Source organism: Heterocephalus glaber, unplaced genomic scaffold (assembly GCF_053883595.1).
Source record: "Heterocephalus glaber isolate CG9 unplaced genomic scaffold, H.glaber_assembly_v1.0 deba00000122, whole genome shotgun sequence".
NCBI classification, from domain to species: domain Eukaryota; kingdom Metazoa; phylum Chordata; class Mammalia; order Rodentia; family Bathyergidae; genus Heterocephalus; species Heterocephalus glaber.
Window position 1 is genome coordinate 59,440,604 of NW_028258138.1, and position 19,069 is coordinate 59,459,672.

Below are 19,069 nucleotides of genomic sequence, written 5' to 3' on the forward strand. Positions count from 1 at the left end.
TTATTGGGATACAGGTTCTGGAAGTAGGTATTGACAGTCCTCTGGATTTCTGCTGCATCTGTTTTAATTTCACCCCTTTCATTCCTAATTGCATGGATTTGGGCCTTTTATTTCCTTTTTCTGATAAGGTTGGCTAAGGGTTTGTCAATTTTGTTGATTCTTTTGAAGAACCAACTCTTGGTTTCATTGATTTTTTGTATCATTCTCTTAGTCTCCATTGCATTGATTTCTCCTCTGATCTTTATAATTTCCTCCCTTGTATGAGCTTTGGGGTTGTTCTCTTCTTTTTCTAGAAGCTTGAGGTGCACCATCAGGTTGTTTAATTGGGCTTGTTCTGTTTTCCTAATATGTGTATTCACTGCTATGAATTTCCCTCGTAAGACTGCTTTCATTGTGTCCCATAAATTCTGATATGTTGTATTGTCATTGTTATTTAATTTAAGGAACTGTCTTCTTCTTTAATTTCCTCTGTGACTCATTGGTTATTCAGAAGTGTGTTGTTCAATTTCCACATGTTTATGAAATTTTTTGAGTTTCTCTTGCTATGGATCTCCAATTTCATCACAGCATGGTCTGATAATATACAGGGAATTACTTCAATTCCTTTGCACTTACTTAAACATGTTCTATGTGTGAGTATGTGGTCTATTTTGGAGAATGACCCATGTGTAGCTGTGAAGAATGTGTATTCTGATTTTGTGGGGTGGAAGACTCTGTAAACATCTGTTAAGTTCATTTGTTCAAGAGTTCGATTTAGCTCTAGTATTTCATTACTTATTTTTAGTCTAGTTGATCTATCTATTTGTGACAGTGGGGTGCTGAGGTCCCCCACTACAATTCTATTAGTGCATATATGACTTTCCATGTCTGTTAGTATTTGTTTTATATAGTTGGGTGCACTAGTGTTTGGTGTATAAATATTTATGATTGTTATCTCTTCCTCTTGGATTCTTCCCTTTACAAGTATGTAGTGTCCTTCTTCATCTCTGTTAATCAGTGTTGATTTGTAATCCACTTGATCTGCCAAGAGGATAGCTACTCCTGCTTTTTTTCGGGTTCCTGTCACATGGAGTATTGTTTTCCACCCTTTAATTTTCAGTCTATGAGTTTCCTTTTGAATTAATTGTGTTTCTTGTATGCAGCATATTGTTGGATTTTGCTTCTTGACCCATTCTGTCAGTCTATTTCTTTTAATTGGTGAATTGAGACCATTAACATTGATGGTTATAACTGAAATGTATTGACTTGTCATTGCCATGACTTTTTCTCTTTGTTGGATACTCCTCCTTTACATTTAATTTCTTGTCATGCCAGATGGGTTCATTCTGCTTTGCTTCCTTGGGGTGTGATCCTCAATGTCTGTTCCTAGGATATTGTACAAAATTTTTTGGAGTGCTGGTTTGGTATTCCCGAAGTTCCTAAGGTGCTCTTTGTCATGAAAGTATCTTATTTCTCCATCCATTTTGAAAGATAGTTTTGCAGGGTACATCAATCTGGGTTGGAGTCTGTTTTCTTTTAGGGCTTGGAATATGTCACTCCAAGCTCTTCTTGCCTTGATGGTTTGTGTTGAGAAGTTTGCTGTAATTCTGATGGGCTTTCCTTTGTATGTGATTTGTTTCTTTTCTCTAACTGCTTGTAGAACTTTGTTCTTCTGTTGAGTTTCTGGATTCTTGACAATTATATGCCTATGTGTAGATTTTTTTTTGATCAAGGCTATTTGGAGTCCTATATGCCTCACTTATCTGTATGTCAACTTCTTTTCTGCTGCTTGGGAAGTTTTCTGCCATTATTTCTGTGAAGAGATTTTTTATGTCATCTCCACTCTCTCCTGTTTCTTCATTGACTCCAATCAGTCTTATGTTATTTTTCTTTGCATCATCTAGCAGCTGCTCAATTGATTTCTCATTTCCCCTTATAATTTTGAAGCAATTTTTCTTTTCCTGGTCACTAATTGCAATCTTATCTTCTATATCTGAAATTCTGTTCTCACATTCGCTCATTCTGCTGTGCAGACTTTCAATGGAGTTTTTCATGTCCTGGATATCTATTTGCATCTGTTTTATGGATTCCATTTGTTTCTTATGTTGGGATTCCATCATGTTCCTGAACTCCTGTCTAGATTTTTTTAATCATGCCTTGCACTAGGAGCACAATTTCTCCTGTTATCTGAGAAATTATTTCTGATTTCATTTTTTCCATATCCGCTTTTGTTGCCATTTCAGTGGGTCCAGGTTGTTGAGTGTCAGAGTGTTCCATCTTATTTCCCTTTGGGCTTGCTGTAGGTGATCCAGAAGTCTGGGTTTGAGACTTATTTATGTGTTTTCTCATTTCAACTCAGGGGGTGCATTGGTGATGTTGGTGCCCACGAGGATTACCTCCTCTGAGCTGGAAGAGGTGGGACAGGGACTGGGTGCAGCCGTAGGGATGGTAGCCCAAATGCCCTTTCCTCTGGGCTGGCAGCAGCGGGAGGGATGGTGGCGTGGAAACTCCTTCCTCTGGACCAGAAGCAGTGGGACAGAGGCTCAGAAGCCCCTACCTCTGTTCTGGATGCAGCGGGAGGGATGGTGGCCTAGAAGCCCCTTCCTCTGAGCCAGGAGTGGCAAGAGAGTAGGTAGCCCAAAAGCCCTTTCCTCTTGGCTGGGAGCAGCAGAAGGGATGGTGGCTGGGAAGCCCCTTCCTCAGGACCAGGAGCCCACTTTGAATTTTTTGTATGATGATAATTAGGAATCCAATTTCATTCTCTTGCATATTTAGATATAATTTTGTATACAATTTTTCAAACACCTTGTATGGCAATGACTGCTTTATATTGGTTCCCTTGTAAAAAATATCTATTCCTGTGTGGATGTGGATTAATTTCTGGTTTCTCTATTTTGTTCTATTGTTCTATGTCTCTGTTATTATGTACCATATTGTACCATATTGTTTTGGTTACAATTACTTTGTTGCATGTTTTGAAGTCAAATGTTGTAAAGAGTTCAGTTTTGTTTATTTTGCTTAGGATCACTTTGGTTTTCCTGGGTCTTTTCTGATTCCATATGAATTTTAGCATTGTTTCATCTATTTCTATTAAAAAAATCAATAGAATTTTGATGAGAAATGCATTGAATCTATAGTAATTTTGATTAGTACAATCATTTTAATAATATTTATTCTTCCAATCTGTGAACATGGGATGTCTTTCAATTTTTATATTGTCTATAATTTCCCTTGTCAGTTTTTTTTATTGTTTTCATTGTAGAGCTATTTCACTTCCTTGGTTGAATTTATCCCTATTTTTTGAGCTATTTTAAGTGGGATTGATTTGTTAGTTTTTAATCAAATTTATTATTGATGCATACAAATACTATTGTTTTTAAAAATTGATTTTGTCTCATACAACTTACTGAATTTTTGTGTGAGTTCTATCAATTCTTTGACAGAGTATCAAGTCTTGTATTTATAAGCTCGTGTCACCTTATAAATATGAATAATTAAACTTTTTCCTTTCCAATATGGATGCATATTTTTTCTCTTGCCTAAATGGTCTGACAAAGACTTCCCGTATTATATTAAATAAGAGCTGTGAAAGTGTATATCCTTGTCTTTTTCCTGCAATGTAAAGCTTTAGGAGATTAGCCTAGAGGTGAATTGGATTCAGAAGGAAGATTAAATGTGAAATATGAAAAGATTTGGATAGCTGGGTACTAGTATTACAGCAGTTTACCTTAGAGATAGGGAAGTTTTGAAACAATTCTTTTACTTGGAAGCAAGTGAGAGGAAAGCTGGAAGAATTTAGTGATATACTCCCAGAATTAACTATAAATGCACAAATACTTTTGAGTCCTTAGTGATGAAATGAAGCCAACATGACATGTAGTCAAATACTTATTAAATACCTTGCATATATTCATGCAAGAAATTTTATATGCATAATCTCATTTAGCCAATTTAACAAACCATAAAATATGCACACTTGTTTCCTTTTGTAGAAGATGAAAATCACACTCAAATTATTAACTGCTCAGTTTTGCACATTTCCATTTAGGCCAAGTTAGAATTAAACCAGAGATTTCTGACTTTAATGCCTGTGTGTCCTTCAAAATACCATACTACCTGTTATGTATACTGAGTGCATGGTCAAGAATCCAGCTGGTGATAAAAACACTACTGGACCATAAAAAGTAGTCAATAATCCAGATATTAGAGTTGATTAGAGGTTTTTTTTCTGTCTTTTCTTTTTCTCAAACTTATGAGTAATGTAAATAATAAGCATATAAAAATAGGTTATGCAGAACATCCTTGAACATTGAGATAAAGTATTTTTTACACCAGAAACAAAGCATCTGAATAATTGTGTACTAAAAATGCAAGAACAAATGTTATATAAAGCAGTAATACAGTTTCTAGATCCAAGTTTATCCTTATCAGGTGGTATTTGCAGTCCTCAGCCTTGTTGGCCTTTTTGGATGCAGAGTTGCCTGCATCATTTCTCCTGAAGCAGCAGGACCATTGCTACGTATGAAACCCCTGGTGTCTTTACTGTAGCTATTATGTGACTTAACTAAATTTAGGAAATATTCTAAGCATGAGTAAAATTGTTTTTAGGCTTACCAGTGCAGCTGCTGGGAAGATGAAATAATTTCCTGTAGCATCATACTAAATGCTAATTTTGCTAAAATAATCAAATAGTTATTGTAATTAAAATGGATTCTTTAGTTTCTAAAGAAAAAAATCTTAATTTTATAAAACAAGAATATTATATTTGGACTAATCCTAACACATTATTCTGCAATGTGCAGAGGCTCATACTTTTATTATAGGAAGAAATGTCTCTTAAAGAGAGCCAAATTCCCTCAACTTTGCTGAAACACCTCACAAGTTTTCCTCTAATTCCTGTATCTAATACCTTACTACATTATAATTCAGTTACATTGCAAATTTATTTAACTTATATATACCATAAAGATAAGTTGCAAAACTAATTAGAAATGACTTTTTACTTTGCGTAATTATTTGCCATACAATGACTTTAATACATTTACTGAAAAATCAAAATATCCTTTTAAAGACAGGTGATTTTCTGCATGTTTCTGAAATAATGATCATCTTTGATATACCAATAGCATATATGCATTTGGAAGATTCATGCAACTCCAGGGGTCATGGAAGAAGGATTAAAGACTGGAGTCCAACCAACTCATCTCTTTTATTCCTAAAACCATAATCCTGTGCTCTCTCTCTCTCTCTCTGTGCATACATAAAGTATCTTTCTATCTTACTAGGATGTAACTGTATGAGGGTAGAATCTATGAATGGTTTTGTTGATTGTGGTATTTATGAAGCCTAGCAATACCTGGCATACAGAAAATGTTAAATATAGATCTGTTAAACTCACTGATTCATTTATTACCCACTCAATCATTTATTCTTTTTTTTTTTTTTTTTTTTTTTTTTTTTGGTACCAGGGATCGAACTCGGGTACTTGTACTTACACAGCAGGTGGCGAAACCACTGAGCTAAATCCCCGGCCCATTTTTTAAATTAATTTTATTGGTACATTTTAGGGATACAATATAATGACATTCATCATTGGAAATTTGCAACTTTACATAATCACTCTTGGTTCATATTTTTTCCCCATTACCCTGCCCTCCCTTCTAACTCTCCATCCCTCCCTATTTACAAAGAGTTTGTTTCTATTTTTTCATTTTCTCATATTAATTCCATTCCCTTCTTTCCTTTCCCCTACCCCTCCCACTTCCTGTTCCCTTCGCCCCTTTTATTTCTATTTCAAATTATTTATTATACCTTTTAGTCCATATTTACACTTTCAGTTTCTCACACCAGAGAAACTATTTGGTATTTACACATGTGTGTCCTATTTATTTTGCTTCAGAGTATTGCCTAAATGAGCATCCAGTTAGCTATAAATGTCTCTATTTTTTATTTTTTATGGCTGAGTAGTACTCCAATTATATAAAAATATTCATTTTATTTATCCAGTCTCCAGTTGATGGCCAATTGGGCTGCTTCCAAGTTTTAGTTACTACAAATTGTGCTACTATGAACATGGGTTCACATATATCACTGTGGTATGACACTTTTAATTCTTTGAGGAAGATACCCAGCAGGGGAATAACTGAGTCAAATGGAACTTCCAGTCCTAGTTCTTTGAGGTATCTCCATGCTGATTTCCACAATGGTTGCACCAGTCTACACTCTGATTGGCAGTGGAGCAGCATTCCTCTTTCTTCACAGCCCTGCCAGAATTTGTTATTGATTGATTTCATGATAGCAGCCATTCTTTCTGGAGTGAGGTGGAATCTCAGTGTTGTTTTCATTTGCATTTCTCAAATGACCAGTGATGTTGAACATTTTTTCATATGTTTATTTTCTCTTTTTACTTCTTTGTCTGAGAAATGTCTGTTCATTCCAGATCCCCATTTTTGAATTGGGTCTTGAAATTTGGGAGGTCTGATATTTTTAAAGTTCTTTACATAGTCTAGAAAATAGACCTTTGTCTGCGGAACAGCAGGTGAAAATTTTTTTCTACATTGTGGGTTGTCTCTTCACACTGTTGGTGGTTTCTCTTGCTGTGCAGAAGCTTTTTAATTAGAAGAGATATCACTTGTTGATTGTGCTAGATCACAGACAACAGAGATTTTGTTCATAGAATCTTTTCCTACTCCAATGTCTTCAAGAGTTCCTCTTAATCTCTGTTCCAGACAGTTCAGTTTTTCTGTTTTAATATTTAGACCTTTGATCCATTTTGATTTTAGTTTAGTGCATGGTGGGAGATATAGGTCTAGTTTTAGTCTTTGGCAAGTTGAAACCCAGTTCTTCCAGCACCATTTATTAAAGAGGCTATCTTTCCTCCAGTGAGGGTGTTTGGCTCCTTTGTCAAAGATGAGGTGGCTGAGTGTGTCTGGAGTTGTTTCTGGATCTTCTAATCTGATGCACTGATTCTTGGGTCTTTTTCTTTGCCAGTACCATGCTGTTTTTATCACCATAGCTTTGTAGTATAGTTTCAAGGTAGGGATTGTGATACCCCCTACTATGTTTCTGTTGCCTAGGTTGCTTTTGGTATGCTATGTCTCTTCTTGTTCCAAATGAATTGTTGTTTTCTCAAGGTCCATGAAGTATGCTACTGGAATTCCAATTGGGATTCAATTGAATCTATATAGCAGTTTTGGAAGTATGGCCATTTTCACTATGTTGATTCTTCCTACCCAGGAGGAAGGGATGTCTTTCAATCTTCTTTATTTATCTTTTTTATTAATTTATTGGTTCATTTTAGGTATACAATACAGTGACATTAATCATTGGAAAATTGCAACTTTACATAATCACTATTGTTTCTTATTTTTTCTCCAATCCCTTGCCCTCCCTTCTACCATTCCATCCCTCCCTATTTACAAATACTTTGTTTCCATTTTCTCATATTAATTCCATTCCTTTCTTTCCTTTTCCCTACCCCTCCCACTTTCCCTTCCCCTTTGCCCCTTTTCTTCCTATTTCACCTTATTTATTATACATTTTAGTCCTTATTTACTCTTTCAGTTTCTCATACCAGAGAAACTATTTGGTATTCACACATGTGTGTCCTATTTATTTCACTTCAGAGTATTGCCTCAATGTGCATCCAGTTAGGTATAAATGTCTCTAACTTCTCATTTTTTATGGCTGTGTATTACTTCATTTTATAAAAAAACACATTTTCTGTATTCAGTCTCCAGTTGATGGATAATTGGGTTGCTTCCAAGTTTTAGCTATCACACATTGTGCCGTTATGAACATGGTTGCACATATATAACTGGTATGATGCTTTCAATTCTTTGGGGAAGATACCTAGCAGGGGAATACCTGGGTCAAATGGAACTTCCAGTCTTAGTTCTTTGAGGTATCTCCATACTGATTTCCACAGTGGTTGCACCAGTCTACACTCCCACCAGCAGTGGAGCAGTGTTCCTCCTTCCCCACAGCCTTGCCAGCATTTGTTATTTGTTGATTTCATATTAGCAGCCATTCTTTCTGGGGTGAGGTAGAATCTCAGCATTGTTTTTATTTACATCTCTTGAATGACCAGTGATGTTGAACATTATTTCATGTTTGTATTTCTATTATTACTTCTTCATCTCAGCAATATCTGTTTCTTGTATGCAGGATATTGTTGGATCTTGCTTCTCAACCCATTGTGCCAGTCTATTTCTTTTGAATGGTGAAGGAGATCATTAACTTTATTTATGGTTACAACTGATATGCATTGATTTGTCATTTACATGACTTTTTCTTTTTGTTGGACTTTCCCCCTTTGCATTTAATGTCTTGTTATGCTTGATGGATTCATTCTGCTGGCCTTCCTGGGGTTGTGATCTTCATTCTCTTTTCCTAGGATCTTGTCTAAAATTTTTGCCATGCTTGTTTGGTATTCATGAAGTTCCTAAGGTGCTCTTTGTCGAGAAAGTATCTTATTTCTCCATCAATTTTCAAAGATAGTTTTGCAAATTACCTCAGTCTGGGTTGGAGGTTGTTTTCCTTCTGGGGTTGAAATTCATCACTCCAAGTTCTTCTTCCCTTGAATGTTTGTGTTGAGAAGTCTGCTGTGATTCTGATGGGCTTTGCTTTGTATGTGATTTGTTTCTTTTCTTTCACTGCTTTTAGAATTTTGTTCTTCTCTTGAGTTTCTGAAATATTAAGTGTTATATGCCTAGGTGTTTTTGATCAAGGCTAGTTGGAGCCTATATGCTTCACTTATCTGTATGTCAATTCTTTTCCCCTGCTTGGGAAGTTTTTTGCCATCACTTCTGTAAACAGATTTTTTTTTAATGTCATCTGCACTCTCTCCTGTTTCTTGAAATTTTATCATCTATATCTAAAATTCTGTCCTCTCATTGGCTCATTCTTTTGTGTAAACTTTTAATGGAGTTTTTAATCTCCAGGAAGTCTGTCTTCATCTGTTTTATGTATTCCATTTGTTTCCTATGGATTCCATTCATGTTTCTGATGGATTCCATCATGTTCCTCAGTTCCTCTATGTTTTTATCTGTGTCCACTGTAGATTTATTAATCATGTGTTGCACTATGGGCACAGTCTCTGCTGTTATCTGAGAAATCATTTCTGATTCTTTTTTTTCCAGACCCTCTTTTGTTGCCAGTTCAGGGAGTCCAGGTGGTTGAGTATCAGATTGTTCCATCTCGTGCCCTTTGGGGTTGCCTTAGTTTTGAGACTTGTTCACATGTCTTCTTATTTCAACAGATGCAGCCTGCTGTGCCTATGTTGAGGCAACGTTTTGCTCACCCAGTGGTCTTGAATTCTCAGCTAGTCACAGAGCAGCCTATTTTTTTCTCTGCTGCTCATCTGTGCACCAACTCCTGGGTTCATAGTGTTGGCCTTCTGGATCCCTGAGCTGACCTTTTGTCTGGTTGGGCTTCTGGCTGGGGCTTGTGCACATTTGGGATGCTATCTAGGTACAACTGTGGCTAGGGCCCCTATGTACCTGTTGTCTGGGAGGGCATTTGGCCAGGGACTGTGTACCCCTGTTCCTGTTGTGCAAGCAAGCTTCTGGCTATGGTCTCACACACTTACTGATGGTATCAAGACAAACCTCTGGCTGTTGCTTGTGTACCTGTGCAGCTCTTTTCTAGATGGGCCCTTGGCTTGGGCTGGATCTGCCTGCAGCCTCATGGCTCTGGTCCATACCACTGCTCCCCGGAATCTGTGCATAGTTGTGGATGCTATGGGGTGGGCTAGATTAATATTAATCTATGGGTGAAGGAATCCCTTTTCTGTTTGTAGAATGTATAATCTTTAGATTAGGGGATTAAATGTATTCCTGAAATCTAATTAAAAATACAAATTAGTCTTTAGAAATGACATTTAAAATTGCACTTAAGAATTTTAAGTATATAAGTAGCAGTGTAAGTTAGTGATGTATGAATGATAATATAGTTTGAGCATCCCTATTATGAATACCTGAAACTCAAAATATAAAACTTGAGCATGTACATAGCATCACAAGTGAAAAATTTTATACCTGATCTCATGTGATAAGTTGTAGTCAATATATATATATATGCAATAAAAATATACAAAATCACTTTCAGGATATATATATATATATATATGAAACATAAAATAATTGCATATTAGACTTGGGTTCCAGTGTCAGTATTTTAGATAAGATATACACAGCCTGTAGTATTTCTAGTTTATTGATATAAAAAGCTATGTGATGTATTGTGAAGGCCAAATAATATAATATTCATTTTACATATACTTTAGAGCAGAATTTATTCTGACTTTCAAATAGTAAAATGTGGAATTTTTGATTGAGAGAAGTCTAATTTATTCATTTTTATAGTTACAGAACATTTCTTGTCCCATTGTAGATGCTTTAGATACAGTTGCTGAATGGTTAAGGACCCTCATATATTAAAAGCAAAGACAAACTACTAAGAGAAGGAAAATCTTCTTAAGAGTTGAAAATTTACAAGATGTGAATGTGACATTCAATTTAGAAGAATATTTTATTTTTGTGAAAGTGTCAAGGATGCAAAATTTTTTTAAAATGAAAATTAAAACAATGAGTCAACTTTCACCCACACAATGATTTGGAAAAAAATTACAAGAATGAAAAAACCTATTGTGAATCTGTGAAGACATACAGCACAGTTATACATGTTGGGATAGTGTTTTTGGAAGACTATTAGGGAAAGTATTTCATAGGCCTTATCAAATATACACTCTCTGACCCAGCAACTCTACTTTTAGGAAGTTACCTTTAAGGAGATAATTTGATAATAGAGCAATAGTCTTGGCTGAAAGGATGGCTTACAATAGTGAAGTAGTCCACCTCCGGATGGTCTGCACTCAAGATTACAGAGTCAACTTTTGCTGGTTTGCTGGTCTCCCTTGCTAATTTCAGACTTGCAAGTCATCACAGTCACGTGAGCAAATTCCCCATTCTCTCTTGCTTTCACTCTTCTCATATACAAATCCTCTTGGTTGTATTTCTCTGGAAACTCGGACTCATAAGAACCTATTGCAAGGCAGGTTGTATTCTACACATCACAGGGTTCTTGGGCTGGTTACCCAGGAGCAGATTCTGATATTTGTGTTCCAATGATTTATTAAGGAAGTTTTCCAGTGCAATGTTAGGAACAAAGTAGGAGGAACAGAATGGAGATGGGAAGACAGCCAAGGAAGGATCCAGCTTTATTTAATTCTAGGCTCAGTCTTGTTACATAGGTGGGCACTGGAGGGTAAATTATGCCTCAGAGTTTGTCCAACATTGAGATAAGGGAGCTGGGCTTTCAATGACACTGTTATGGACAATCCTTGGGGAGAATGAAGGTAAGTTCCTGAGCACTTCAAGGTACCTGTCTTTGCAGGCAAAGCAGCTCTTGTAGTTGAAGTTAGAGGAAAGAGAGAGTCCCAGGGTAGTATAGGAGGCACACAGCGGTAGAGGAGGAGGGCACAGGGATTGTAAAAGGGCTTGGAAGGCCCTGGGACAGTCACAATATCCACTATACTGGGGTCTTGGCATTGTCACAGGAAAAGGAGTAGGAGGGAGAAAGGGTAAAATAGACTTATCTCCATTATTAAGATGAGGGTTTTTAGGTTTAACTTAATTAATAAATGGAACATAGCTTTATTCTGATACCTTAACAAAAATGTTTGCCTGATCAAACTGTTAGAACTCAATTGACTTGTAGAGATGATTTGCTTTCTATTTTATAAACCAAGTGTCACACATAAAATTAGACATATTTATGGTAGTATTTTATTAACCCCTTCTTTCTTCCTGGATATATTTACTTAAAGTTAGACAGAGTAGGGTTTCATTGCCATAAACAAAGACTCAATACCAGTAGGACTATGTTTTCTTTCCTTTAACACATAGTAATGGTGTTTGGTGAAATTTATCTTTATTCTACAAGCATCAAAATAATTGAATGCTTTGGTTAATTCACTAAAAGTGTCTCCTATCCAGTTGCTTGTTGCAGGGAGACAGAGCCCTGCCATATAGAATATGTATTTTATAAGAACAGGGACACAATAATAGAAGGTAGACCTATAAACAGTATTGAAACAGAAGCTAATAAGGTGACATTTGGTGGTAAACAAACTGTGCTTCACTAGAAAAGGAACATGTAATGCAGTATTTACAGGATACAATCTCTTCTTCCCCACTAATCGATAGAATATTGACAAATATGGAATTCCTTCTAAGTTTTCCCCAGTATTACTAATACTCAACATATCTTGCAGCTGTATTTATCACATATCTTGTCCTCAGACATCATTGGGAAATAAAAAGACATGGAGAGGTCAGTTTCTACCTACAGGAAAGACTGTAAATATAACAGCCATCAACTATTTGCTGGACTCCTGTCAATGTGCAGCATTACACTGGACATTTCATTCCTGTGATCAAATCTTAATCACAATACTGTAAGATAGGAATTATTATTCTCATTTAAAAAAATAAAGAAATGGAAGCTTAGAGAGACAAAATAATTTGGTCATGGTAAAAACAACTAAGTGTGTAGTTAATGTTTCAAATCTGAACCAAATTGTCTATCTTTTTAGTAAGCTAAACTTCCTGTTAAGAATAGTGTCAAAAATCTTAAGATATTAATTGAATGGAACAAGCATGCAAAAACACCAGGAATGAATTTTAAAAAATCTATCTTTGAAGCAAAAGATCAATGAAAGAACATTCTGCTGATTAGGGCCACCATTAAAATATTGATGTGTGATGTGAAGAAGCAGACACCCTCAAGTTTTGTTTTTCTTTTGTCTTCACAGTCAAATAGAAATGATCTTTAAACCATAGGAGGGTGAAAACAAACATAAGTGACATGGAAATTTAAATCTATATGGGTAAAGATATTTTGAGGCAGCAGCTAACAGATCTAAATGAACTCAGGTCTCCAACCAGATGAAATATTCCCTTGAAGACTAACGCAACACCAAACAGATCAATACTTTGTTATATTCTCTCCTAGCACCCTGTACACCAGTATATGTTTTCATTTGTAGGTATGTGCATTTATTTGTGGTTATTTTTCTACTTAGGCTGTAAGCTCTAAGTCTTTTGTCTCCCACACTTTGCTACTCTCCCTTGTGGCTAGTACAGTGCATGGGAATTAGTTGGTGGTCAGAATATTTTCTAAGACTGAAGGACTGCTCATCCCTTGACAGTGACCTCTGAGAATCAGTGAAAGCTAGGAAGGATAATGATAATGTAAGTTTGAAAAGGACATTGGTGGTAAACAGGGAGTACTTTTAATAAGAAATCACAAACTCGTAGCCTACTGAGCACACAAAGCTGGTGAACATCTATTGACCGGTACAAAAAGGGGTACTGAATCTAAATAACTTAGGGGCATGTATTTTTCTAGTTTATCACAGTTTCTACATTCCTCTGTTGAGTTCCCTAATTTTATTCCCCTGGGTTGCTCTCAGATGAACTTCTTGTTTAGAGTCCAAAACATCTTTGGCATTGATTCTATGCCAAATTCTAGAATGCCTATGGGGGGGGGAATAAATGATCTCTAAGACATGTCAAACAATTTCTCAATAATTTCTTTTTTGGTTTTGCCTGCTTAACATGTTGATCAATTATTAAAAATACTGGCAAATCAGACTGAAGTCTAATTTGCCAGTATCTTTGTAAATAATATATCCTGTTTATGAAAGTTTTCTAATTTATCAAGTTTGTTTGTATTTTTAGGCTTCCTAATTTGGTAGTTGAGAATCTCGCATACTTAACAGAATCAGAATAATACTCAGGAATGTAATAACGTAATGAATGATGGGGGCCATGAGTTTCTAAAAACAGATTTAAGACAGAAGTTACCCTCCCACAAGATATCATTTTAAAAAAACAGCAACTCTCCTACGTGAAATATGGACGTATTTAAAAATTTCTTCAAATTATCATCTTTTCCACTCCTACTCAGTTTCATCCATTCAATCTGTTTAAGGGCAGTGAGAGCATCTTAGATTCTCAAGAGGAAGAGATGTCCATTTCCTAATCTTTCACACTCATTTAAAAATAGTACATGGAGGATATGATCAGAATAGTGTGTGCAGTCCTACCTCTGCCTTAGGAACTTTGGAGGAAAAACTTTTGATTAAACAGAACTGTATGAAAATGAGGTCAATCTTTCTTACTTTAAAGGGTTTCTGTGAGGATAGCATGATTTTATACTATGGCCCTACACAGTGCTAAGCATATCAGATACATTATTTTAGGTATGTTCCCAATGGATCAGGTGTCAGTGGAGTACTTTGTTGTCACTTAAATTCCAGGAAAAATCAAATCCAAAAATCCAAAAATTTACTATAATTTCTTTTAATTCTCAAAGACATTTTAAAGGAATAATTTTTTTTTTTTTTTTTTTGTACCGGGGGGCGGGGATCGAACTCGGGTCCTTGCACTTGCTCAGCAGGCTATGAAACCACTGAGCTAAATCCCCGGCCCTTAAAGGAATAATTTTATCTTATTTGATCTTTTTTCATCTGTTGTCAACTGTTTTAAAAAACGGTAATTCTTCAGTATCCCTTTCTGGAACAACTCTCAAATCAATCATTTGTAAAATAGGCATATTACATAACAGCTTTGCAGCATTACAGGAAGGAGTTAATTACATAATGTGTGGCACAAATATACATTTACTAGTTACCACCTCGTCCATATCCTCACTTCCTTTTTACCTTCTTCCTTCTTAAAATTCTCTGGAAGTTCAGATTGGTGGTTTTTCATAATGAAAAACTAATTCTCCTCTTGTAAGATTTTGGTATCAGATTGCCAGACTTTTAAAATCCGGCATACTGCTCTCTTGCTTTCTTTCCCGGCCTCATGCGTTTCCTCCCCCCTTGCGGTGTTCGCCCGCTTTCCCTCGCTCTCGCTCTGTCTTTTTTGGGTGCCATGCTGAGGGGAAAGGAAGATGGTGAATTGGAAGAAGGTGAACTGGAAGATGATGGGGTGGAGGACACCCAGGACACCCCAGGAGGGCAGGAGAGAAGCTGGAAAGAAAAGGGGGAGAAGCACCATAGTGACTCGGATGAGGAAGTCTCACAGGAGGCTGAAGCGGAAACGGAAGAAAGAGCAGGAGAAGGAGAAGAGGAGGTCGAAGAAGAGGAGGAAATCCAAACACAAATGCCATGCTTCTTCCAGGGATGACTTCTCCGACTTCTCAGACGACTCGGATTTCAGCCCTAGTGAGAAGGGGCACAGCAAGTACCGGGAGTACAGCCCCCCTTATGCTCCGTCCCACCAGCAGTATCCCCCATCACACACCAAGTTCCTGCCCAAGACGTCCTACTCCAGGATGGACAGCAAGGGCTACAGCATGTATGAAGACTACAAGAACGAGCAGTACGGAGAATATGAGGGGGACTAGGAGGAGGACATGGGCAAGGACGACTACGACGACTTCACCAAAGAACTGAACCAGTACCGCTGCTCCAAGGAGGGTAGCAGCCAAAGCCGAGGGAGCCGAGGCAGCCGAGGCCAGGGCAGGGGCTATAGAGGCCGAGGAAGCCGTGTAGGATCTCGAGGCCGAGGCATGGGCAGGGGTAGCCGAGGCCCAGGCCGAAGCTCTGTGGGAGGAGACCACCCAGAGGACAAAGAGGACAAAGAGGACTTCTACGAGGAAGAGATGGAGTATGGAGAAAGCGAGGAGCCAATGGGAGACGACGACTACGATGAATACTCCAAGGAGCTGAACCAGTACCACAGGTCTAAGGACAGCCGAGGCTGAGAGTTAAGTTGAGGCTGAGGCTGGGGTTCCCGGGCCCGAGTGAAAGGGATGGGCTGGGGCCGTGGCCGAGGTGGCAGCTGAGGAGGGATGAACAAGGGTGGAATGAACGATGACGAAGACTTCTACGACGATGACATGGATGATGGCGGTGGGGGCAGCTACCGGAGGAATGACCATGACAAGCCCCACCAGCAATCTGACAAGAAGGGCAAAGTCATCTGCAAGTACTTCGTGGAAGGGCGGTGCACATGGGGAGACCACTGTAATTTTAGCCATAACATCGAACTGCCAAAGAAGCAAGAGCTGTGCAAGTTCTACATCACAGGGTTCTGCACCCAAGCAGAGCACTGCCCCTACATGCACTGTGACTTTCCATGTAAGCTGTACCACACCGCTGGGAACTGCATCAATGGGATTGACTGCATGTTCTCACATGATCTTCTAACCGAGGAGATGTGAGAGCTCCTGGATAAGATGTTGGCGGATGATGCAGAAGCAGGTGCTGAAGACGAGAACGAAGTTGAGGAACTGAAGAAGCAGGGCATCAACCCCCTGCCCAAACCACCCCCTGGCATGGGCCTCCTGCCCACCCCCCCTCAGCCCCCTGGGCCCCAGGCCCCCACCTCTCCCAATGGCAGGCCCATGCAAAGTGGCCCTCCGCTGCCACCTCCTCCTCCACCCCCTCCTGCCGGGCCCCCTCAGATGCCCATGCCCATGCACGAGCCACTGTCCCCACAGCAGCTGCAGCAGCAGCAGGACAAGTACAACAAGAAGATCCCCTCCCTGTTCAAGATTGTTGTGCAGCCCACAGGACAGCTGGCTGAGAAGCTGGGTGTGAGGTTCCCTGGACCTGGTGGACCGCCAGGGCCAATGGGTCCTGGGCCCAACATAGGACCCCCTGGGCCAATGGGGGCCCCCATGCACCCCAGCATGCATCCAGACATGCACCCTGATATGCATCTGGACATGCACTCTGATATGCCAATGGGCCCTGGCATGAATCTTGGCCTCCCTGTGGGTCCCAGTGGGCCCCCCCCCGCCATGATGCTCTATGGTCCTGGAGACTCCCCACATTCTGGAATGATGCCCCCCATCCCACCAGCCCAGAACTTCTATTAAAATTTCTATCAGCAGCAGGAGGACATGGAGATGGAGCCAGGCCTCATTGGGGATGCAGAGGACTACGGGCACTATGAAGAGCTCCCGGGGCAGCCAGGGGAGCCCCTCTTCCCTGAGCACCCTCTGGAGCCAGACAGCTTGTCTGAGGGAGGCCCCCCAGGCCAGCCGAAGCCAGGCACCAGTGTCCCCGACTTCCTACCCTCCACCCAGAGAGCCCTGTACCTGAGGATCCAGCAGAAGCAGCAGGAGGAGGAGGAGAGAGCAAGGAGGCTGGCAGAGAGCAGCAAGCAGGACTGGGAGAATGAGGAAGGTGATAATGGAAACTGGTACTCAAATGACAAGGACGAAGGTGGGAGCAGTGTCACCTCCATCCTCAAAACCCTGAGGCAGCAGACATCCAGCCGGCCTCAGCTGGGAAGCTGAGCAGCAGTGGGCTGGGGATCCCTGCCTCCAGAAGGTGCACGCTACTGGAGGCCAACTGCCTGACCCCTGCCTCAGCCGGGACCCCAGACTCTCCGGCCATGCGGAGGCTTCCAGCGGGTCTGGCCCAGGAGACACTAGGCCCTCTGACCTCCGGCTGGCTCGCTCCCTGCCCACCTCAAAAACTGAGGGTAACCTTCATTCCAACCCTGCTGGCCCCAGCAGCTCCAAGGGCTCTGGGCCTCCCTCTCAGGAAGAAGAGGAGGAGGAGCGGGCTCTGTGGGAGAAGGCCATGGACATTTCCCTGGACCCCCTGCCAGGACACCCACTGCGGGACCCAAGGTCACAGCTGCAGCAGTTCAGCCACATCAAGAAGGATGTGACCCTGAGCAAGCCCAGCTTTGCTCGCACTGTGCTCTGGAATCCTGAGGACCTGATTCCTCTGCCTGTCCCTAAGGAGGACATGGTGGTCCCTGTACCTGCCGCCCTGCAGTCCATGCCTGCCTTGGACCCCAGGCTGCACCGTTCCAGCCCTGCAGGGCCCCCCAGCGCCCGCCAGCACCCTGGCACCTCCACAGACCCCAGCACCTCCAGCTCTAACCTGCCTGACTTTGAATTCCTCTCTCGCATCCTCAAGACTGTTAATGTTCCTGTCCCCTCTGCAGCCCCCAGCCCAAGTGACAAGCCCAGTGACCCCAGGGTGCGGAAGGCCCCTACCGACCCTCGACTGCAGAAACCAGCAGACTCGGTAGCCTCCTCTAAACCCAGCCCTCTCAAAGGATCCTCTCCAGCCTCCAGCCCCAATGGAGGGTCTTCCCCACAAGCCACAGCTCCCTACGACCCCCGAGTGCTGGTGGCTGGAGGCCTTGGCCAGGGCAGTGGCTGTGGGCAGAGCAGTGTGCATCAGCCTCAATGACCCGAGGACTCCCAAAGCAGGTGGGAAAGCCGGGGAGCTGGCTGCTGACGCAGCTGCCCAGCCCAAGGGCCCTGAGGGCAACGGCAAGAGTGCCGTCTCTAAGACCAAGGAGCCCCCCTTCGTCCGAAAGTCCGCATTGGAGCAGCCAGAAGCAGGGAAAGCTGGTGCGGATGGGGGCACAGCCCCAGCCACGGACAGATACAACAGGTACAACCGACCCCTGTCCAAGGCCGCTGCAGCCCGCTGCAGCCTCCGCCGCTGCCACAGTCACTACACCTGCAGAGGGCGCCCCGCCCCAGCCCGGGGTGCACAACCTGCCAGTGCCTGCGCTCTTTGGGACTGCGAAGCCGGCGCCCAAGACAGGCTTGGGAAGCCCATTTGCTGGCAACAGCCCGGCCCGAGAGGGCGAGCAGGATGCAGGGTCCCTGAAAGATGTTTTTAAAGGCTTCGACCCCATGGCCTCCCCGTTTTGCTAGTAGTGTTCGGAGCCCGCTCTCCTGCCACCCCACCTTTCCAAGGTGATATTTAAGGGCACCAGTCAGAGTTGGGATTGGGGCGATAGGGAAGGGGCTGGTGGTTCTTTTTTTTTTCCTTCTCTTTTCCTTGTTTTTATTTTTGTTTTTTTCCCCCCAAATAGTATTTCCTTTGAGACAAAAATTGTACATAACTATCTTGGGTGGGCTCTGGTCAGTGCTGCAGGGCTAGTGGTCTTCTCAGAGTGCTGGGCCTGAGCCACAGTGGGTGCTCTGGAGCCTGGGCCTCCCTGGATGCAGGTGAGGGAGGGCTTCTGGGCAAAGCTTGGGGCTCCCCTCAGGACAAAGGCAACAGTAAGTGTCTGAGAAGGCTCTTAAGGTCACA

The 19,069-nt window shown here is 41.1% G+C and overlaps 1 pseudogene; it reads left to right on the forward strand.

Annotated features, from left to right (window-relative positions):
- Positions 1-14,921: 14,921 nt before the first annotated feature.
- Positions 14,922-18,687, forward strand: LOC101707034 (zinc finger CCCH domain-containing protein 4 pseudogene; annotated as a pseudogene).
- The last annotated feature ends 382 nt before the right edge of the window (positions 18,688-19,069 follow it).